This window comes from Orcinus orca, chromosome 1 (genome assembly GCF_937001465.1).
Source record: "Orcinus orca chromosome 1, mOrcOrc1.1, whole genome shotgun sequence".
NCBI lineage: Eukaryota > Metazoa > Chordata > Mammalia > Artiodactyla > Delphinidae > Orcinus > Orcinus orca.
Window position 1 is genome coordinate 193,367,113 of NC_064559.1, and position 23,375 is coordinate 193,390,487.

The 23,375-nt window shown below is 52.8% G+C and overlaps 2 protein-coding genes across 5 annotated transcripts in view; one reads left to right on the forward strand and one right to left on the reverse strand.

Moving 5' to 3' along the window:
* Positions 1-23,375, reverse strand: part of NCMAP (non-compact myelin associated protein) — a 561,420-nt gene that overhangs the window by 198,923 nt on the left and 339,122 nt on the right. The gene's annotated exons all lie outside the window — the stretch shown is intronic.
* The window catches only part of RUNX3 (RUNX family transcription factor 3), a 62,888-nt gene that overhangs the window by 744 nt on the left and 38,769 nt on the right, over positions 1-23,375 (forward strand). The gene's annotated exons all lie outside the window — the stretch shown is intronic.

Here is a 23,375-nt window from a genome sequence, read left to right on the forward strand (position 1 = left end):
ACCTGTGCTCCGGCAGACACTCAGATACTCTGATCCCCCAGAGCCCAGCCAGCTTCTGAGCAGAGCCGTGGAGCAGGCAGGGGGCAAGTCTACACCTTGGGATCTAGAGACCTTCCCGAGGACTTCTCCTGCATTGCATTTTCCGAGTGATCCCTGGGGTAAGGGAAGCAGAGGGAGAAGGGGCTACAGGCTTTTGTTGGAACTCGTGCAGCTCTGTGTGGCCTTGAAACTGGATTGGAGTTGAGGGAGCAGGCCTCGGGAAGTCTTGTGGACTTGGTCCCGGGTAGACATAAGTGTTTCTGGGTGGCTTCTGCCTCTATTCGTGGCCTAGAGGAACCCGGAGGTCGAAGTTACGTGCCTCAGAAAGGATAGGGTCCCGGGATCCCCCGCTTGAAACCTCTGATTGAGGCTAGAACTCGGGGGGAGACTGTTCCTGCCTCTGTCTGGCCCCCCTGCTGCCTTCCTCCCCGCTAGCAGGAGCCCAGAGGGGGGCTGTGGCCCCTGAGACTGGAGGTCAAGAGGCCCTGAGTCTGAGTCCCAGCTCAGTGGCAACCTTGCTGAGCGGCCTTAGACAAGTTACTTAACCTCTCTGTGCCCCAAATGGAGGCCCCTCTGGCTGTGACATTCTAATTGCCTGAGGCTGGGAACGGACTGTGTATGAGGGCAGTGTCTCTGGGTTATACACGGGGATGAGTCCTCCTCCAGGATAGAAGGACTGAGTGGCATCCGGAACTCCAGGGTCTGGGGGTCTGGCGTTGCCTTTTCTCAGCTGAGGTGATCGGCTGAGACACAGAAGTCGGTCTGACTGTCCATCTGCCCTTCTGCCCATCTGCCTGTCCTGCTGTGGGCTAACACATGACTCTGCGCCAGTCCTTGGGCAGCCAGCTCTGGGCAGGGACTGAGGCACATGTGGGTGCCTATTGTCCAGAGGTTTCTGCGAGGGCTTGTCTGAGAGCAGGACATATTCCTCCTCCCTGGAGAGAAGCTGAGGCAGGCTGTGTGGCCGCATGTGGGGGCTGAGTGGGGAGAGGTGGGGGCGCTCCCGTCAGACCTGCCTGTGGCTGGTGACCAGCAGCAGCCCGAGGTCTGGGAGCCGAGCGCCATGGGCTCCTTCCTTCAAGCGGCTCCTATTATAACGCTGTTCCCTTTGTAGTCCTCGGAGCTAATTAAAGGCAGTTCTGTGGCAAGAAAATAAGAGTTTATAAAAACCATTTGCTGGGTCTTTGTAATCTGTATTTCTCCCTCCGTGAGCAAGACGGAGAAATGTCGAGTTTAAAACAAAGGAAACTTGGGAGACAGGACTAAAGGGCCACCCACCTAGGATGGGCTCCTGATGCCATGGGGCCCGAGAGATGGTAAACGGTGGCATAGAGGGAGAGGAAAAGGAGAGCTGGTGGCTCTGGGCCGGCTGTGTGCACAGAGCGGGCTGATGCCTGGTGGGCAGGGATGCAGATGTGTCTTGTAAGACAGGGTCCGGGGGAGGCCTCAGGGTCTGGGGTCTGAGGCTTTCCCTGCAGCTCCGTGTTCTGTCCCATTGTCTGGTCCCCTCTCTCCTGCCCAGTTCTGTCCCCCACATTCTGCTCACTTCGGGGGATTCTGTCTCCGGAGGCTCAAAGGGCTGCAGATGCCAATTCTGTCCCCAAAGCGATCCAGCCTCTGGGTCCGCAGTGCTCGGCTACATGCTGTCCCATGCAGGGCCCTTAACCTGCCCTGAACCACAGACCTTTCTGGAGTCTCAGGAAGCCTACAGACTCCGCAGAATCGAATTTTTAAATGCATAAAACAAAATACAAAGAGCTATGAAAAAACCCCAAATCTATGGAAATACAGTTATCCAACTATAAAAAAGCAAGTCTGTGACTCCGTGACCATGGGCCTCTCAGTGGAGGTAGTAATGGTCATAATACAGCAGGAACGGGCATACATGGTATTTCAAGAGAATCGTGACAGCCCTGATGAGACTGGAGGATATCTGTGATTTCCATGGGTGACAAAATCACTGTGGCAAAAGATGCTACATTTTAGTTAGAGGTCAGTGAAAGGAGAGCTGTCACGTGTTTCCCGCCTGAGTTCACGGACCCCCCTGAATGCAGGCCTGCGATCCCAGCTCCTTAGCCAGAGGCAGTGGAGCCAGCAGGTCTCACAACATCACTGCCCCTCGAGAGCTTTTCAGGCTGGGTTCCCGATTCCAGAACTGCTCTCAGTTCCCTGTGACAGAGAGGTCTGGGGAGAGCGTGAAGAGGCATTTGATTTCCACACGAAGTAGAGGGTGAGGAGGAGACAAGAAGAGGGCGGTGCCTACCCCACAGAGCTGCAGGCTGATGGCAGAATGCCAGGCACTGAGAGGCCAAAGGGGGCTCCTGGGGTGCCCTGTGCCCTGAGCAATTCACCACCTTCTCCCATCTCTTCTCCGGGACTCTCCCAGGTAGGAGAAGGGGTATGAATATTCTCTTTGACAAATGCGGAAGCTGAGGCCTAATGGTACACTGTGTGACTATGGGCGAGTCCCTTCCGGTCTCTGGACCTCAGTTTCCCCACCTGACAAATGTGGGCAATGGCCTTGATGCTGCCCAAGGGCCCCTCCACAACCCATGGAGGGCCAGCTCCACGAGGCCCTTCTCTGAACCCCTTGGGGGCGTCCCCCTTGCAGCAGGTCCCTCTCACAGCACCCTCAAACTGCACCCCCATGGACAAAAGTACTCTCCCCAGGACACTGAGGGTGGGCACCCCTCCAGGGAGGGAACTGGAGGAAATGGATCTAAGCTGCCACATGCAGGAATTGGGAGACTCAGGGAGACAAAGGTTTTCCTTTATTCAGTAATTCCACAAAAGCTTATCAAGGAGTAGATACTGAGATTCAAGCTGGACTCTGGAATCAGACTCTCCAGGCTCAAGTCCTGGCTCTGCCCTTCGCTAACTTTGTAGCCCGGGGCGAGCCACTTCACCACTCTGTGCGTCTGTTTCCCCATCTGTAAAATGGGAATGATGATTACACCAAGTTCATGGGCTCTGGAGAGAATTAAATGAGCAGGGTGCCTGGCATAGAGTAAGTGCTCAATAAATGCCTTCATTTTTTTAAATTATCAGGAGCCTGGCCTTGTGCTGGGAGCTCAGGTACAAGGGTGACTAGGTCAGGCTCTCCACCCTTGAAGTCACAGTCTGGTGTGGAAAGAGATGGGTAAACTGAAAATTGCACTGGGGTGTGATAAATTTATAAAGCACAAAGAACAGGGGGCTGGGGGATCAGAGAGGGGGCACTGGTCAGCCTGGGGGAGGACAGTCCTCCTGGAGCGGGGCCTTGCAGGGTGAGGGGGTGACAGACGGGGAAAGGATGTCCCAGGCAGAGGCAATGGCCTGGGTGGGCAAAGATGCAGAGGCAGGAAAGGATGAGATGACTGTGGGCACCTCCTGTGATGGCTGGGGGTACCATGCGCGGTGAGGTGCTGGAAGGGGACCGGGACGGGCCTGTCTGGCCAGAGTTCTCTGAGCAGTGGTGGGCAGCTGCACAGCTGAAGACACCTGGAAGGAATGGGAAGTGGCCTCACAGAACGGCCCTGGGCGGGTCTAGCCAGGAAGGTCTGACTCAGAGGTCACTGGATGGCGGGAGAGCTGCCACGACCAGAGAGGTCACTCACCGTGTCCTGTGCTCAGCTCTGGGCAGTGGCTAAACAACAGGGGACTCTCCCAAGTCCCGGGCACCCCAGGATGGTTGGTCACCCTGGGTAGAGCGCCCTTGGCCGCCTCCCCCCCGCCCCGTGACCCTGGGAGATGAAGGTGCTGACCTCCAGCCACCCACGGCCACTCTGGCGTTTGCCTGGTGCCACCTCTGCTGTGCCCTTTGACGGCGGCTCCTGAGGCCGCCCTGCACACGCCCATCTCCCCAGACCACCCTGCCAGTCCACAGTGCCCCCCCAGGCAGGAAGGGCATTCCTGGGAGTCCCCCACTGGCCACAGGGTCTGGGCGGGCATGAGCCGGCCCCACACAGTGGGACTGTGTGTCCAGGCCTCACCCGCGCCCACGACGGCGGCCGGCGGCCCCCAGCGGCCCCACTGGTCACATAGACAGCCCATTGACGCCTCAGTCTTGAGGGGGTTGCATCAAAGCTGAGGCCCGCTCGGCTACCGGAGGGCGGCCAGGAGTTAGATGCCCCTGAGCAACAGGGCCTGCAAACCTGACCTTTGAGAAGCCTCCTAGGGAAGGGAGACAGAAGCACCCCCTGACCCCAGCCTCGCCTCTGAGCCAGTCCAGACTCCTCCAAAGGCGGGGAACCTGTGCTCTGGGCTCAGGCTTCGGTGGGGCGGCCGCAACACCAGCTCCTACTTCCGTCTCCTGGGGACGCCTCATCTGCAGACCCTTCCTCAAATCCACCAAGCCGGGGGGGTACCCAGCTGGCAGCTGAGGGGTCTCACCCAATCTTCAAGACTGAGCTCAAACACCCCTCTGCCAGGGGTCTTCCCTGGGACTACCTGTGGCCACCAGGGAGCCCTGGCCTCCTGAGACCTTCCGGGCCCAGGCCAGCCTGGGGGATCAGCCAGTTACTCCCGCCTTGGTGCCCAGTAGCCTCCCTTACGTGCTGGAAGGGGACGGAGGGAGGTAGGAAGGGAGGGCTTTATCCCTCAGTGGATTTGGAACATGAGCCCTCCATCACCCGCCTTGAAACAGCGCTTCCTGGAGGGACACAGCTGGGCTGGGAGCGAGACTTGTCACGCCTGGAGACTCCACAAGAAGCAGGAGCAGTGCGTGAATCCAGGAGAATGCTGGAGCTGGCAGGCAGAGGGCCTCCGCCTCGGTTTATAGATGGGGAACCTGAGGTCCAAAGAGATGTGTGGTCTTGTGTGAAGTCGAATTCCGTAGCAGGAACACCAACTTTTCTCAGCTGCTCGGGGACCAGGCTCGCATACAGTTTAGGAATCAAGCCAGGTTTAAGCTGTGAGATAGCTGGGTGACCCAACATGTTAATTCACCTCTTTGAGTCTCTTTCCTCCTCTATAAGATGGGACTAGGGTGGTTGCAGGGGAGAATGTGACCCTGCCCTGAAGCCCTGTGCACGGCACTGGTCTATAGCAAGTGCTCACTCAGCACGGCCACCTCTTTGAGCCCCTCGGCCCCGCCGCCTCCCCATGTTCATTCACTTGCCACCTGGCAGATGTTCCCACGTATCACCCCATTGCTCCATCTCCAGCACGAACCACCTGGTGTTCTCAGTGCTGGAGAGAGGTAAGCATGGGGGAGACTGTAGCGGGACTGTCAGGCCCCTTGTCAATGGCTCCCAGAGATGGGGATGGAGAAGAGGGTGTCCTCTGGGGAAGAGGCCACATGAAATGCAGTTAGTTACAAGCCCAGGCTGCAGCCAGGCCCCATCATTCCCTCACTCTGTGGCCTCGGACAAAGTGCCTCGCCTCTCTGAACTCAGTTTTCTCATCTGTACAATCGGGAGAACAAACAGTAGCCATCTCAAGATGTGTTGGGTGGGTTAATGAGATCATGTATATTACGTACTTAATATAGGGCTTGGTGCAGAGGCAAGACCTCCATAATTATGGAAATAATGACTATTTCATGGTCCCGCTCCTCCTGGGCAAAAGAGTCTGACTCTGAACAGGATGGGGAAGGTGAGAAACCTGCCTCTCTCCTCTCAAGACCCAGCCTAACATATATACAATGGAATATTACTCAGCCATAAAAAGAAACGAAATTGAGTTATTTGTAGTGAGGTGGATGGACCTAGAGTCTGTCATACAGAGTGAAGTAAGTCAGAAAGAGAAAAACAAATACCGTATGCTAACACATATATATGGAATCTAAAAAATAAACCAAAAAATGGTCATGAAGAACCTAGGGGCAAGACACGAATAAAGACGCAGACCTACTAGAGAATGGACTTGAGGATACGGGGAGGGGGAATGGTAAGCTGGGACAAAGTGAGAGAGTGGCATGGACATACATACACTACCAAATGCAAAATAGCTAGTGGGAAGCAGCCGCATAGCACAGGGAGATCAGCTCGGTGCTTTGTGACCACCTAGAGGGGTGGGATAGGGAGGGTGGGAGGGAGGGAGACGCAAGAGGGAAGAGATATGGGAACATAGGTATATGTACAACTGATTCACTTTGTTATAAAGCAGAAACTAACACACCATTGTAAAGCAATTATACTCCAATAAAGATGTTTAAAAAAAAAAAAGACCCAGCCTAAAGGCCGCCCCCTCTGGGGAGCCTTCCCGGGTTCCCCCCTTCTCCCCTCCAGGCCTCGGGAGAGCCCTGCCCCCATCCTCACTCCCCCCACCCCCTCCTGTTGGGTGGGGTGCTCCTGGGAGCAGGTCAGGCTCAGCGCTTCTTGCTAAGAGGAGGGAGGAGACAGAGGGTGAAAGGACCAATGAATAGATGGACCAACACTGACCTCCAGGGAGGGTTCCAGCTTCTCCCCTCACTTCCCCTTTGCCGTCTGGCTCGTTCTTTGAAACGCTTGCTGGTGGATGCCTGAGCTCTCACATCCAATTGGTGCAGCCGTGTGAAGGGTTAGGTTCCTCTTTGGGGTTTTCTTTCGCGTCTGGGAAAAGTGTTTTTGGCAAAAGGTTCAGACTTACGTGTGGGCGGAAAGGGCGGATGCCATAACTTATGATTCGCAGGGGTGACCGAAGTCAGCCCCCCAGAACATCCTTCACTGTGTGACACTGAAAGTGGACACTGGTGGACTTAAATTCCACCACGGCACTCGGCCCCTCTGGGGTGAAGCGTTGCCGGATGGGCTTTTTTTAGAACGCAGGGTCCAGTGCCCGTGAGTTCACTGATCTGCTCACCTTTGTTAAGAGAACAGCGGCTGGGTATACAGCAAGTAAAAGGTGTTAAGGGAAGGAAAACTTGGGGTACTCAAATGAAAGGGGCTGAAAAGAAAGGGCATGGGGAGGAGAAGGGAGGTCCATTCTGGTCATGCCCCTGCCCCAGACTCAACTCGCCCAGGTGCCCAGTGGCTAAAGGCCAACACTGCATGTTCCCAAAAGTGCCCCCACCTTGAGGACTTCCATTCCATCCTCCCTCACTGAACCCTAGTTCTGCCCCCCCGTTACCCCCATGGAGGAAGCCCTGCTGAGGTCTCACCCACAGCTCTGGGCTCCCTCATATCTCAGGAAGAGGCATCAGGGCCAGCATGGTTGGAGCCCCATGTTGGGGTGGGAGGGGCTCACAGCATTGAGCCTGGCTCTCCCCTGTACCGCAGGCATATCCCTTTCGGGGCAGGCAGAGGAAGCCGCCTCTGGGAACAAGGCCACCTTAGGAAAAAGACTGGAAGGACAACACGAAAATGTTGTAGTTAGTGCTACGTGATGCGGTGATGGCGGGGAGCCTTTATTTCTAATTCTCTTGGTGATTTTTGTAGGGTTTCCAAACTGCTAAACACTGAACATGTATTACTTGTAAATTTAGGGGAAACTTTTTTTTCAAAACAAGGAAGAGGAAGAGGCAGCCCCACACTCCCAGGAGCAGGTGAGCTGGGCCTCCCATCAGCCGGGGCTGCAGCAAGGGGTCGGCCTGCTCCTGCCCAGCCAGGGCCCCACCGGCCGCCCCTCGTCTCTCTTCCTCTTCCCAAATCGCTGTGTCAGTCATCTTCCTCCCCGGCGCTCCCTAGCTCTCCCTATCTGTCTGTGGAGTAAGGGTCTGCCCTGGGCTGGGCAGAGCCATGCATACAGCAGGTGCTTGGGAAATGCTTGTGGCCTGTGTCATGGTCCCAATCTGAAGACAGTTTTCCCTGGAAAGGGCTGGTTTTCCTGGATTCTCCCATTCCCAGTGCCCAGGACTTGGGGTGTGATGTGGGCCAACTGGTGCTGCTGATCACTCAGTGGACATTTATTGAGCATCCCCTGCATGCCATGTCCTGGGCACTGAGGATTCAGGAGCAGACAAAACAGACACAGGTGCCTGACCTCCTGGAGCTGACAGCCTCGTGAGGTGCGGAAAGTTTGCCTCAGGAAAACGCCCCAGTGAGAAAGGCCAGCACCCCTTCGGCTTCTACCCTTCCTATCGATGTAGAATCTCAGGCTCCCGGGATTTCTGTAACTTCCCATCACCCCATAGAACCGTCATCACAGCTCCGTGTGCTGGGCACCACTACCTCCATTGCAGAGATGAATAAACAGACAGACCCAGAGCGATGGGCGATGGACACTAACATTTCACAGAAGGAAGACACTGAGGAAGGGAGAGGGGAATCATGTTTGTTGGTGACTTGCTGTGTGCCAGGCACTGTGGTGGTTCTAATTTCAGTTAATCAGTTAATCTCTAATCCATGTAGTAGGTGTTATCAATATTATCCCCATTTTACAGATGAGGAAACTGAGGCTCAGCAAAGGGAAGTAACTCACCCAATGTCATGTAGCTAGTAACCGGTGAAGCCCAAATTCATGTCAGAATCTGTCTGATATCAAAGCCAGCCTGACAAAACTCTCCTTTTTCTACCTGGCAGACATCTCTTCTTAAAGGCCCAGGCTCACCACCTCCTTGGAGCCCTCCCTGATTCCTCCAGGCAAGGTGATTCATATTTTCTTCTATGCAATTAGAGTACCTTCAGGCCCTTCTCAAATAATTCCAGAAGGCTTCCCAGAAAAGGTAGAATCTGAGACAGGTAGATCTGGGAAGGAAGGAACACTGGGGAGTCCAAGCAGAATTAATAGCATGGACAAAGGTATGGAAGAAGGACCACGTAGAGAGGATTGCTTAGAAATGGGAGGGCCTGTGGGTCCTGTGGCGACGTTGAGGGAGAAGAGACTGGAAGGCAGTTGAGCCAGGCCTAGAGGTTCAGCATGGCCTTCAAGGCAGTGGGGGTCCAGGCAGGATCCAAGCTGGGCAGTGATGTGGGGCAGAGCATCCTGTGACGAACCAGGCCGCTCTCTGAAACAGGCCAGTGTAGACGTGCGCCTTGAGTGCACGTAAGTGTGTGAACACAGACCACAGGGGCCTGCCCGCACCTGCCTGCGAGCCCTATTTTTATCACTCTCTAGACACACACCTCAGCAACGAAAGCAAACTTTTTCTCAGGCGCATAGAGTGCGCCATGGATGGGATCGTCTGTGGTCTGACGAGGACAAGTCAGAGCAGCCGAAACGAGACCCATCCCCGGGAGAACCCGGGACTAGTGCCGGCGACACAATTTGCAGGGCACAGTGCAAAAGGAAAATGCAGAGCCGCTTGGTCAAAAATCATTAGGAATTTCAAGATGGCAACTGCAGAGCATGAAACCAAGCGTGGGACTCTTCTAAGCAAGGGAGCCTGTGTGACTGCTTGGCCTGCAGGCCCGTGAAGCCAGCCCTGCCTAAAGCAGCCCTAGGCTGGAGGGGCCCCTGGCCTGAAAATGAACCTCTGTCTGCCTCTCCTTCTTGTGTGTTTCATTCCTTTGCCTTGTGCAGGCCTCCATTCTTCACAAGTCCACAATTTTAAAAACAATGATAATAAATGAAGCCTTGGGCAAGAGCATACCTTGAAGCTTTTAGAACCAGCAAGAACATTAGAGAAAACAGAAATCCACCCGACATCCCCACCCCACCGGCATTTTAGGTTGTAGATCACCTGAAGGACCTAGGAAATTTAAAAATAAACTCTGTAATCTCAACACCCAGAGAAAACCACTAACACTCAGTGTATTTCTGCCTAGACTGTTTTTCCCTGTGTCTGGTTTTTGCCTCTAGAGGGTCTCTTCCCTTTATGGGTGAGGCCATACGGAGACTTATGACATATCCAGGAACTTCACCAAAAATACTAACAATCATTAGGCATATATGTCAGGATATGTCTTGGGAGAGTCTGGAGCAATGCTGTCCAATAGAACTTGCTGTGATGATGAAAATGTTCTGTCTCTACTGCCCGATACTGTAGCCATTCACTGCGTGTGAATACTGAGTACTTGAAATGTGCCCACCCAGGTCCACAACGAGTGTGACTGAGAGACTGAATTTTTAATATTATTTTATTTTAATTATTTTAATTTAAATAGGACATGTTGGACCATGCAGATCTAGAAGAGTGTATGCCCAACTGTTTAACCCAGGTTATCTCTTAACGTGAGGTTACGGAGCTTTTCATTTTCCAACTCAAAATGTTCGAAAAGTTTTATACCCAACCATCACGGATTGCTTTCGTAAGCAGAAAAAAGCTGCTGAAGATTTAAGTTTGTAATATATTCCATGCTATAGGGGAAAAAAAGGCTTTAGATTTTTAAAAGCATATCACCAGGGAAGATTGATCCTGGCAGAATGAGATCTGTTTTTATTTTTCTTATCAACGTACAGAAGAAAGAACGTGGGGTTTAGAATCAGAAGTTGTGGGTTTGCCTCCCATATCTGCCACTTACTGGCTGTGTGGCCACTTAACCTCGTGACCTCAGTTTTCTCACCTATGAGATGGGGATATTGACGCTACTGACCTCGCCAGGATGCTGTGGGGACTGAATCAGACAGTGATGATGAGAACGCAGGGAACCAGCTGAGCAATGGAAGCAAGTTACCGGAGATGATTTCTGTAGAGGTGGAACCACTCGTCTCTGTGAGGGGCGCCGCTCACAGCTCTGCCATTTCCTAGAAACCAGGAAATGAGTGGGGCATCTCCCAACGTGTGTTCAGCAGATGTTATCAGGTGTTGAGCAGAAATAAAGGGGGCTCATAAAAAGGAATGAAATAATGCCATTTGCAGCGACACAGATAGACCTAGAGATTGTCATACAGAGTGAAGTAGTCAGAAAGGGAGAGACAAATATCATATAATATTGCTTATATGTGGAATCTAGAAAAATGGAACAGATGAACTTATTTACAAAGCAGAAATAGAGTCACAGATGTAGAAAACAAGCTTAAGGTTACCAAGCGGGGAAGGGAGGGTGGAATGAATTGGGAGATTGGGATTGACATATACACACTACTATATATAAAATGGATAACTAGGGCTTCCCTGGTGGCGCAGTGGTTGAGAGTCTGCCTGCCGATGCAGGGGACATGGGTTTGTGCCCCGGTCCGGGAAGATCCCACATGCCGCAGAGTGGCTGGGCCCGTGAGCCATGGCCGCTGAGCCTGCACGTCCGGAGCCTGTGCTCCGCAACGGGAGAGGCCACAACAGTGAGAGGCCCGTGTACCCCGCCCAAAACAAACAAACAAACAAACAAACAAACAAAAAAATGGATAACTAATGAGAACCTACTGTATAGCACAGAGAACTCTACTCAGTGCTCTGTGGTGTGACCTAAATGGGAAGGGAATCTAAAAAAGAGTGGATATATGTATATGTATAACTGATTCACTTTGCTGCACAGCAGAAACTAACACAACATTGTAAAGTAGCTATACTCCAATAAAAATTAATTTAAAAAAGAGAAATAAAGGGGGCTCCGTGGCCAGATAAGATCAGGAATGACGGTATCAAGCAGTGTTCCACAGAGGGTTTTACTGCAGGACTTTTCAGAGCCTTTGATATGCTAACGAACACTGGCTTCTTGAAGGAGCTGGTGTGTTGAGAGCCCACTTTGGGAAAAGCTGCTCTAGGGAAAGCTATTAAATCCACCATAGCTGCAGGCCTGTGGGAGCAGAAATTGTATGAAACTTGAAAGGGAAATTTGCTGGATCCTAAATGCAAAAGGAAAAGTACAAAATTGGAATTAATAAGTGCATAATTATCTAGAAAATATAAATTATGACAATTCAACTCTTAAATAGTCACATTGGCAGTCAACACTTACATGGCTCTTACTGTATGCCAGAAACTAAGTTCCTTACACATCTTTGCTCACTCGATCCTCACAACCCTACAAAATGAGTGCTATTATTAAGCCTGTTTTATCCGTGAGAAAACTGAAGCCCAGAGAGGTTAAACCACCTGCCCAGGATCACCCGCCTGAGGTTCAAACCTGCATCCGGAGCCTGTGCACCTTACCGCAGCACATTAGCTCTGAGTTAACTGAGGTTTTCCCAGATAAAGGAACATCCCTTGGCTTCCACTGGCCTCCTTCCTGGGAAGGGCTGGCGGCACTTCCACGAGCCTGGCCGGTCAGGATCAGCTCTGCTGCTTTCTTGCTGGGTGAGTCATTGCCATTTCTGGGCTTCAGTTTCCTCCTCTGAGAAATGGGCCAGTAACCATTTGAAGACCAAGAGAGGGAGGTTTGTAAAACACAGTGCACAGTCTACTTAGAAAGCACTTGATGTAGGGTGGTCCTCTCCTTCCTCAGTGCACAGTTGGGGAAACTGAGGCATGGAGCAGTGGGAGCGGGGAGGGGTGGGGTGGGGGGCGTAAGTTGAGCCAAAGTTGAGCTCGTAAAGCACTCCAAGGAGCCAAGCCCAAATCCCACAGCTGGCCCAGGCCACGCATGGCACAAGCAAAGGGATCCTTTCTCATTTGGCAGGGAGGGTCCCCTGCTATCCCTCTCATAACAGCACTTTGAGCACTTTGGTGGGGGCCTCTCCCTCTGGGCTCCTCTCCCTGGGATGCCCAGTTTTCCCAGGGGTCCCTCCCACCTAATGTAGGTTCTGTGTGATCCAGCCCCACGCCCCAAGCCTACTGCCTGGGCATCCTGCAGCAGTCCTCTGGAATTCCCCTCTTGGATCCTCCATGTGGAGTGAGGGGCACACACAGACATGCCTCTGGCCCTATTCATGGACCCCCCTGCTTACCGGGGGGTATATTCCTCTGCCCTGGGTCACCTCTGAAATTGACTCGTGCCAGTACTGGGCTCAGCACTTGATATAATCACTACTAACTCAGACAAACCCAACCAGTTGGTACTTTTGTCCCCATTTTGCAGAGGAGGAAAGTGAGGCCCGGAGAAGTGAAGTCACTTGCCTAAGTTCCCAAAGTTTGTAGGTGGTGGAGCTGGGGTTCAATCCCAGGCTCTGCTCACCACTGCCACGGTGTCCCCCATGGGCACAGCCTAGTGCACAAAAGGCAGCTCCTAAGTATACGTGCTGGGCACACACCCCCACACTCCCCCTGCACCCCTACATGTCAGGGGCTTTGTTGCTGGGGTGGAAGTTGGGTGACTGACCCTCCCATCTGAGCTGGGTCCCTCCCTCAGGCAGGCCAGCTTCGTGAGCTGTAACCCATGGGGTGCTGCAGGGCTCCAAGCTCAGAAGGTCCCCACACTCGCGTTTAATGCTCTGCGGTTGCCTCTCGACATTCTTAATACCTTTATCTTTGGCTAAAAAGGGGCTGCAGGGGGGTGCACACCAGCTCAGACTCCGGGGTGGCCCCATGCTCTGAGTGGAGGCTTGCCTTTCGGCCAAGGCAAGAGGGGAGCTGGGCTTCTCTGCCCCCTGCCTGGGCAGGCCCCAGGCCAGCACGCAGCCCCCTGCCCCAAGGAGGCTTGGCCCAGAGTGGTGGGCCTGGGGCGGTAAGTGGGCTCCTGGGGGCCTCCCTGCCCGAGCAGACAGTGGCCTGGTGAGGCAGGCACCCGGTCTTGGCTTTTGAACACATTGTGGCCCATGAAAAGCTCGGAAAGGCCCCTGCTGACTGGGGGAGGCGGGACTGCAGCTCGTAGGGGGTCAAGCTGTGGTCAGGGTTGGGGCTCAGTCTGTGACCATTTGGGGGCTCCGATTAGGGCCTGTCTGTCTTGTTCAAGGCCAAGTCCCCAGTGCTGAGCTAGATCTGACTCCTCAGAGTGCTCAGAAAATACCGCTGGAGGAATGAATGAGTGAACACAGTTTTCCCAGGGGAGCCGAGTCCTGGACCCCGGGAGGATCTGCACTTGCAAATTAGCCAGACCTGGGTTCGAATCTTAGCTCCACTACTTACTCCCCGAGGGTCATATTTAAGCTCCCTTTCCCTCAGTTTCCTCATCTGTACAAGGGAGAGAGCAACAGTTCAGACAATTAACTAAGACAGTATTTCAAGTGCTTAGCTCCGCCCCCGGCCCCAGTGAAATGCTCAGGGTATGAGAATTAAGATGATTTATAGCAAGAGGCTCTAGAGACACCTTCCTCCTCAGAGACGCATGGTATTCACTCTGGCTCTAAGATTTCAGGCGTCAACATTTTTTAGGTGTTTTTCTGTATTTGTACAAGTTTTTTCATTGTGCTCATTCTACTTGTATCACGGGGCCAGGGGTGTGTTATGTGAGACCCTCAATTAATGTTATTTAGTAACAGTGTTGTTTTAAACAGACAGTAAAAAGGAGGCAAGTCAGAGTCAGCTCCCCTCAGACCTTCACTGGGGTCCCAGCTCCTGGAGGCCCCGACAGCACCGGGGCGCTGGGCCCAGCGTGCCCCGCTCCCCCACATGATCCCCTCCCCCACATGCAAACCTCCCCCACATATACCCCCTCGTCACATGTGCCCCTCCCCCCCATACGCCTGCCCTGCATGCTCCCCTCCCCCACGTGCATTCCACCTTCAGGTTAGACCAGCCCCAGCCAAGGGGTTCTGGGGGGGACCTGTGGTTGTGGTAGGGCCTGACACAAGCTGCCCCTGTTCAGCAACCAAAGTCTGGTCCCCCCAGGCCCGTGTGCCCACTGGCCCCCATGTTCCTCCCACCCCCACCACGTACGTGTGAACACTCACAGAGGCAAACACACATCAGTGGCCGCACCCACTGTGACAGACACCCGACTTTTCAGGAACCCCTGTCTGTGGGGACCAGGTACACCTGGTGGTGTGGTCTGAGGGAGGCCGCAAGGGAAGCGGCTTTGCCCCTACCCAGGCTGGTCCCCGCTTCTCCGGCCAGGAATTTCCTCCTCTCCTGGGGGGCCCCCAGACACCTGCCCCTGGCCCCTGTCCACAGGGCTGACGCTTCTCGAGCCTCCCGGGAAACCCAGGACTGATGGGACAGAGTGGAGGCCCCAGCGCAGAAGGAGGTTCTCCAGCTGGGAGACGCTTCAGAGATGCCCAGAGGGGACTCATGATCTGACAAGTGGGAAAACTGAGGCCGAGACAGGAGGGTCTTGCTTGCCCTGGGTCACCCCAGGAAGGTGGAGGCAGGGGAGGTAGAAGCACACAGCAGAGGGGGCGGTGAGGAAAGCAGGCCTAGTCCAACATCTCTGGGCTTCGCTTTCCCTGCCTATCACACGGGGACCTTCCAGCTCCAACAGTCTGATCTGCTGGGAGCTCTGGAAGGCTCCAGGGAGCTCCAGGTGAAGTCCACTCAGCTCCCTGGCTGGTGGGGGAAAGAGGATGCAAATAGGAGGGGTCCCCAGGGACCTGGGTTAACCCCCTGAACTCATTTCTGGCCTCTTCTTCCTGTGGGGTTGGTTAAAAAATAGCCTCCCATCTGCCGGGGCTGGGGGGGTGTGTGGTGAGTAGGCTCCATCTGGGGCTGTCAGGTCTAGGACTGAGACTTGCCCACTCCAACCCCGCAAGAACCAGGCTTGGCTGCCTCTGATGACGTGGCCCGTCTGACAAGAGTTCTCTCTTCCTTTGACTCAGCGGTGAGTATCACCACGGCTGTGCTCAGAGAAGCCGCATGCCCAGGAGGCTGTCATCTGAGTCCCTGCTCTCCCATCTTACAGATGGAGAGGGTGAGGGCACACACAGCATCAGGACAGCGGACAGAATCTGGCCCACCCAGCTTGTAGGCCAAAGCTCTCTCCTTACTTCCCAGTGATGCTGGGACCCTGCCCCGTCAGGTAGCAGGCAGCAGGGGCAGGCGGGCTAGGTCTTTGCACCCCCAGATTACAAGGCTCACAGCTCTTCAGCGTAGAATCAGGGGTCTACACAGGTGCAGCCCCTGGAGGACAGAAGAGTCAGCTTTACACTGAGTCAGGCCAACCTAGGGTGAATCCCAGATGCCCTGTTTCCCTGCTCTGTGAGCTCGGCCAAGCCACTTCGTTCTCAGACCCTCAGTGTTCTCATCTGTAAGATGGGAGATAGTCATCCCTACTTCCAAGGGTGATTGTGGGGACGCACAGAGATGCACAGGGCCTGGTATGAGGTAAGTTCAGTCATTGAACTATTAACACATGATGTCTATGCAGGCCTGAGGTCGTGAGCACCCTCAGAGATGTCTGAGGCTGTTTCAGTTAGAACCGAGTGTCTGAGATGGAAATCATGAGCCTTAGACTATAAAGCGGACAAATGGCTAAATAAATGGGTATCTTCAGCCTGGATGGAACCAGTGAGGCCTTGGATGTAGAGGGGGTTTTTCTTCCGAGGAGGTCAAATAACTCCCACAGTTTCCTGCCAAGCCCAGAAAGCCAAGGCGAATGGTAGGAGCGGGACTGGGGAGAAGCAGGCAGGTGGGGTCGAGAGCCCAAGAGTGTCCACACGGGGGTCCCCACCCTGGAACACGTTCCAAGGGAGGAACCAGGGACAAGGCTAAGACGTCCACACTGGGGTGTTCTAGCAGTGTCTGCATAACTGAGATCTAGAAACACCTCAAAGGACTCACCACGAGGGAATACCACGGTGGTCCAGCTGGGACTGGGGGGTCTCTCCACACACTTACCCCCACCATGCCCGATCAGTGTAGTTTTGTTGCCTGCCGTCAGGGAGAGGATTAAGATCAAGGGGAAATGCACACTGTATGTTGGTGAGTTTCAAAAGCAGGTTCAAAACATGGACTACAGGTTCCCACTGTTAGAAAAGAAAAGAAGGAAAGACAGAGGGAGGGGGGAGGGAGAGAAGAAAAAAAATCTATACATATAGTAAGAATACCAGAAGGCCGAAAACCAAAATATTAACAATTGTTCTGAGTGGCAGGATTATGGGTGGTTTTAATTTTCTTCTGCATAATTTTATTATTTTCCAATTTTTCTTTAATGAATGTGTATTATTCTTATTATCAGCAAAAACTGTGTTTTGTTTCAAGAGATGAGGGGGTAGGGATTAGAGACTGTTCTTCCCCTTTCATAGACTCTAAAACTGAGGCCCAGAGTGGAAAAGATGTTCGTTCATTCCCTCGTTCATTCATTCACCACTCATTCATTCATTCATTCACTGGTCCTTAAATGCTTCTGGAAAGCCCCTTAGAGCCATGCTCAGTTCTAAGTTCCTCGGCCAGAGAGCTGAAAATGACTCAGTTCTGTCCTCAGGGAGGTTCTAGTCTGGGGGAGTAAAGGACAAAACAGCAAGTCCTTACATACAGTGCATTCAGACAAGGGACCAAGTCCTCCTGGGAGCATCAGAGACAGTCTCACAATGAAGGGGAATTAGGACATGGCTTTGGTGTATGAGCAGGAGTTCTGCAGTCAGAGCAAAGGGGGAAGCCACCCCTCAGAGAGGCACCATGGTCTATTAGAGAGAAAGAATCCACTATGTGCAGGGAAGTGAATTAGGAGATAAAGCTAGAATGTTCTGTGAGCCAGGGTCTTCGAGGGCCCTGCACTGCCTGGCTCTGCCACTCGTGGGCCTCAGTTTCCTCATCTGTAAAGTGGGCTAATGACCCCATTCGGTTACTGCAAGAACTGAGTAAGTTAGTAATTGTAATGCACTCAGAACGGTACCTGGTATATAGGAAGGGCCATGAAACTGTTTGCTTTCATTATTTGCTGTTATTTATCCTGTAGGAATTCTGGAAGCCAAAAGGATTTTTAAGCTAGAATTTAATGTTTATTCATTCATTTATTTATTTCACTCATTCAACAGATATTTATTGAGATCCTAGTATGATCTCAAGCACTTTTTTAGGCACTGGGAGTAGAGTTGCCAGACAAAATACAGGACACCCAAATTAGTTGAATTTCAGATAAACAATGAATGACTGCAATCGTTGGGACAACTTTACACTAAAACAGTATTTGTTGTTTATCTGAAATTCAATTTAACTTGGTGTTCTGTATTTTTATTTGCTAAATATGGCAACTCTAACTGGGACTGCGAAACCAAATGAAAAAAAAAATACCCTGCCCTCCTGGAGTTGGCATTCTGGTGCTGGGGGAGGGAAAAGACAATTCGTAAGTGAAAGTGTAATTTATCAGGCAATGATAACTGTGCTAAATAAGTATAAATCGGGGAAGAAGGATGTATTAGTTTCCTATTGCTGCTGTAACGAATCATCACAAATGCAGTAGCTTAAAGCAACATACATTTATCATCTTACAGATCCGGGGGGTCAGAAGGCCTACGTGAGTCTCACTAAGAGCAAGGTGCTGGCAGGGCTGTGTTTCTTTCTGGAGGCTACTGGAGCATCCATTTCCTCGTCTTGTCCGGCTTCTAAAGGCCATCTGCTTTCCTTGGTTAGGGGCCCCTTCCTCTGTCTTCACAACCAGCAACACTGGGCCAAGTCCTTCTCATGCTGCCATCTCTCTGGTTCCCCAGTCAGTTTTCTGTCTCAACTCTCCCTCTGACTGTCCTCTTCTGCCTCCCTCTTCCACTTGTAAGGACCCTTGCGATGTATTAGGCCCACCCAGGTAATCCAGAGTAATCTCCCCATCTCAAAGTCCTTAACCTTCATCATATCTGCAAAGTCCCTCTTGCCATGTGAGGTGACATATTCAGTTTCAGTGGTTGGGATGTGGGCATTTTTGGAGCCATTACTCTGCCTATTGCTGGGGCTCCAAGAAGGCCTCTCACTGGGGTGTCAGGGACCTGACTGAGGTGGGGAGTTGAGCCATGCAGACTGAATGTAAAGGCTTTCCAGGCAGAGGGAACAGCATGTGCAAGGGCACTGTGGTGGGGGTATAATTGTGTGTTTGAGGACCAGCGAGGAGGCCAGTGTGGCTGGAGTGGGATGAGGGAAGGAAAGAGTGGAAAGAGATGAGGACAGACAGATGGAAGAGTGGGGGGCAGTCGTGCAGAACCCCATAGGGCTGATTGGAAGGGGGAAATCAGTGATGGCCCTTCCCACTCCTGGCCCTCAACTGCCCTCAACCCCTGCCCCCAGTACCACCCTGTTCTGCTAAGCTGACACCCACTCACATCAAAGGCCAAACTCCCCTCAGAAGTATCGCAAGATGAGAAGGAAAAGGGATTCAAGGGAGTTGGGCTCAAGGATCTTCAAGGCCTTCCCAATATCAACCAGCTGTGATTTCCGCACTCCAAGACCCTCTGATTCTAGGGATCTTATATTCTAGGACAAAAGCCTCAGAACTGTGTGACCTTAGGTAGGTTACTTAACTCTGATGAGACTCAGTCTCCCCACCTGTAAGTGGGGGGGATCATAGAACCCAGGATGCACGGAGTTAAACCATATAAAGTGCTCAGCACTGTGCCTGGCACACAGCGAACACTCAATAAATGCGAGTTCTGATGACAAAGATTCCGCCATTCTTGCAGTGTCTCAGAGTCTGGAGTCCGTGACCCTGTCCCTGGGAGCCTGACATTGGCCGGCTGTGGGGTTCCAAGTCTCCGGAAGGCCCCTACACTGTCAGCGTGCCCCCAGTGCCCTGGCCTCCCCCACGTGCTGGGTGGCATGCCTACCCCACAGCCACATGAAAGGCCATTCCCCCAGGGTGTTCCCACACCTGGGAAAATCGGCAGCCTGCCCGGTGCCGGTCCCGCCCAGTGGCTAGAACACCAGGCAAGATCAGTGAAGCCCGGCTGGGCTCCCAGGGCCGCCACCTTGTTCCAATCAGGGCCGGGCGCATAGCCCCCAGCGCCGTCCCTCCCAGGCCCTGCCCAGCAGCCCACGTTTCTAGCCCCGTGACCCCTGAGGAGCGGTGCCCATGGCCTGACTCCACTCTGGCTGTCGCCTGCCTGGACTTGGAGGTTGAAGAACACGCTGGACAGTGGGGCCGGCCTGAGGAGCACCAGGCCGGGTATGGGGCCTGGTGGGGTCCTGGCACTGGGGCACAAAGGAATGCAGTACAAGCCCCTCTCATCTCCAGCCTCAGTTTCCTCAGCTCTAGGTCAGGCTACTTCAATTCGCCCCATCTGGTTCTCAGGGCTATTGTGGGAGAAGCAAAAAGGGAGAATAGGGGAAACAAGTTTTAGAATCATGGACGTGCCTGGTGCAGAGGAGGTGGGAGAAGGCAGGTGGGAGAAGCTGCTTCCTGCCGTGCTGTGGGCCCTCCCACCAGCTCCCCTCTCCTTTCCTCCACCTGAGTCTCCTCAACCTTCAGGTCTCGGCGCAGATGCCACCTCGTCCGAGAGACCTTCACTGACCCGCCTGTCTAAGGAATTAGTGACCACCCACTGTCTATCTTCGTGTTTATGTATTTGCCTCCTTGTTTATCTTGTGCCTTCCCTGCTGGAGTCTAAGCTATCGTGTCCATTGCTGTGTCCTCAGCACCTAAAATAACCCCTGGCACATAGTACGTGCTCAAAAAATGTTTGTTGACTGAATGAATCCAGCTAGAGCCTCCTCCTTCCTTTGCTTATTTCCCCTTTTCCTTTCCATCCCAGCTCTTCCCCCATCAAGTGCAGTGCTCCCCGAGGATAGGACTGGGAACATTTCCCCCTGCGCTCCTAGGATGGGACCAGGCCTCTGTGAGCTAAGGACTTTCAGAGCATCAAGCCCACCCCTGATCTGACTGAGGTTCAGAGATGGGGCAGTAAGAGGGTGCAGCCCCCACCCAGGGTCTGAGCACATTTTATGATCCCATTCCAGAAGTCACTCAGGGGCACCCAGAGATGCACAGGTGATGAACATCACCTTTTTGCCAGGGACAAACTCATGCCAACAGCAAATGACAAAGAGTGCCCAGTGTCTGAGCCTGTGGCCCAGCTTGCTCTAGCCTCTGTTTGGTTCTGCCCACATCCTCAGCGCCTCCCCAAGGGCCACAGGCCCGCTAGGCGAAGAGGGACGGACACAGCTCATTGCATAGGGCTGGTGTCACTCTGGGAGCAGATCTCCCTGCTGCATACCCCAACCCCAGCCATCCATTCCTGCTGGCCTTTGGTTCCTGGGGGTCATCTGTGGACCCCAGGCCACAGCTCTGTCTTGTGTCCATGGCGTCTGTGCTCCCCATGGGCCTGGCAGGGCAGCACAGGCTGCCTAGGTTCAAAGCTCACCTCTGACATTCATCTGAGGTGTGAATCGGGGCAACTTATTAACCTTTCTGTGCCTCAGTTTTCCTAGTGCTATAATGGAAGTAATAATAAGGGTACTTAACACATAAGGTGGCTGTGAGGATAAATGAAATAATACATGTGAAGTGTGGATCTCATTAGTTATTATATTGAAGAGCCTGGCCCCTGGGGTGGGGCTGCTGCATACAGCAGGGCACAATTTCAGCATCAAAAGATCTTGATTCAAATCCCAGCTCTGCCCCTTCCTAGCTGGGTCCAGGAGACTTACTCAATGAACTTCAGTCCCTCGTCTGTAAAGCAGGCCCGATGACATGTACCTAGAAAGCTGTTGGTAAGATTTAAGGAGCTCAGTAGGGAGCATGCTCAGCAGGGGCTGGGTACCCCAAAATGCTCCACATGGGGGGCTGCCATGGTGAGGATGGCTTCAAGGCCACCAGATGGTTCAGCTGAGTGAGCTGGTGGACAGGACAATCTGGTTGAAACAGTGATTTGGCCAAGAATACACACCCTCCAACTTTGATGCCCCACGGGCAGTTTTGCAACTCTATGCAAATTTCAGCATTTTTGTCAATCATTTTTTCAGAGGTTTCGGGGAGGGAGGGCTTTTTCGGGGAGGGAGGGCTTTTTTACCTTTTGCTTTTCTCCTAAAATATTTTATTGTAAAATATAGTAACAGGGAGTGTATATAAATATTGTTTAAATGATAATAATAAAACAGACATCCATAAACCCACCACCTAGCTTTTAAAAAACCCCACTAAGTAAGGTGGATGGACCTAGAGTCTGTCATACAGAGTGAAGTAAGTCAGATAGAGAAAAACAAATACCGTATGCTAACACATATATACGGAATCTAAAAATAAATGGTTCTGATGAACCTAGGGGCAGGACAGGCACAAAGACACAGATGTAGAGAATGGACTTGAGGGCACAGGGCGGGGGAAGGGTAAGCTGGGACGAAGTGAGAGGACAGTATTGACATATACACACTACCAAATGTAAAACAGACAGCTAGTGGGAAGCAGCTGCGTGCCACAGGGAGATCAGCTCGGTACTTTGCGACCACCTAGAGGGGTGGGAGAGGGAGGGTGGGAGGGAGGGAGACGCAAGAGGGAGGGGATATGGGGACATATGTATGCATACGGCTGATTCGCTTTGTTGTACTGCAGAACCTAACACAACACTGTGAAGCAATTATACTCCAGTAAAGATGTTAAAAAAAAAAACCCACTAAGTGGACCTTAGGGCTCCCACCAGTGTCCGCTTCCCAGTCACATCCCTCCTTCTCCCTGTCCCTGCCACGGCGGGGCAGGGGAACCACTCTCCTGTGTTAACCATCATCTTGCTTGTCTGTATGCTTTCCGCTTTCAGTGTCATTTTCTATTTATAAGAGCAGTCATTTTGGAATGAACTGAAAGGCAGCAATAAAGGATGTGAGCTATTGAACTACTAAAATGTATTTGGAGGGAAGATCATGGAAGGTGGTCAATTCTCCCCATTTTACAGATGAGGAGACTGAGGCTGGAGGAGGCCCAAGGTCACACACTAGCAGGTAAAGATGCCAGGGTGAGAACTCAGAGCTGGTAGACCCTGCATCACAGACTGTCAGGTCACGAATGGAACTTCGGTTTCACTCTATCATTTGTTCAATAAATGTTTACTATGAGCCAAACCTAGGCTAGACACTGATACCTGGTCCAGCCTCCAGCCCCATCCAACTTTTAAATTCCCTCTACAATATCCTGGCCTCAACTTGAATACCTCCCATGACGGGGAGCTCTCTACCTCTAGAGGAATGTCTCATTCTGTCTCTGCTTCTTTTCCTCATATGGAGCCCAACAGCCACTGGCCATAGTTCCATCCCCAGCACTCGTATGGTCCCCTGCCACGCATGGGCTCTTCAGAGATCTGAAAGCAGAGCTCTCAGCCCCAGGCTTGCTCTTCCCCAGGACAAAGTTCCCAGTTGCTTTAACAGTTCATCAAATGACATGGCGTCAATACTCTTCCCCGTGCTGAGGTTCCTGGGGGTGTCACCTAGGCCCTAAAAGAGGGGGCTCAGGGTGACGCACCCTGCAGGGGTGGTCAGGCTGTGGCAGCTGCTGTCTCTGAGCTCCCATGTGAGCCGGAAGCCCCTTCACGACACCCCTTGAGAAGCAGTAATTGGCCTGTTTTACAGGTGAGGGGGCTGAAGCTCAGGAAGGTGATGTGTCATGTCCGGGGCCTCTCAGCCCAAACCTGACCCCAGGGCTTTGGGGCCCCAGGCTCATGCTCTGCCCTCCAGCCCAGGCTGCCTCAGGGACCCTCCCTGCAACCCTCATATAACAGCCACCTTTTTCTGGACCAAGAGGGCAGGCTCCCCTCACCTCCATGGAGCATTTGGGAGGGAAGGAGGTTAACAGTCAGATACTGGGCAAGCGTCTGAAAGCCCTGGGCTCACAAAACACCTAGAGAGTCAATGCCCCTGAACTAAGAAGCAGCAGAAACTCCCACAGCCAGGGTTCAACTCCTCC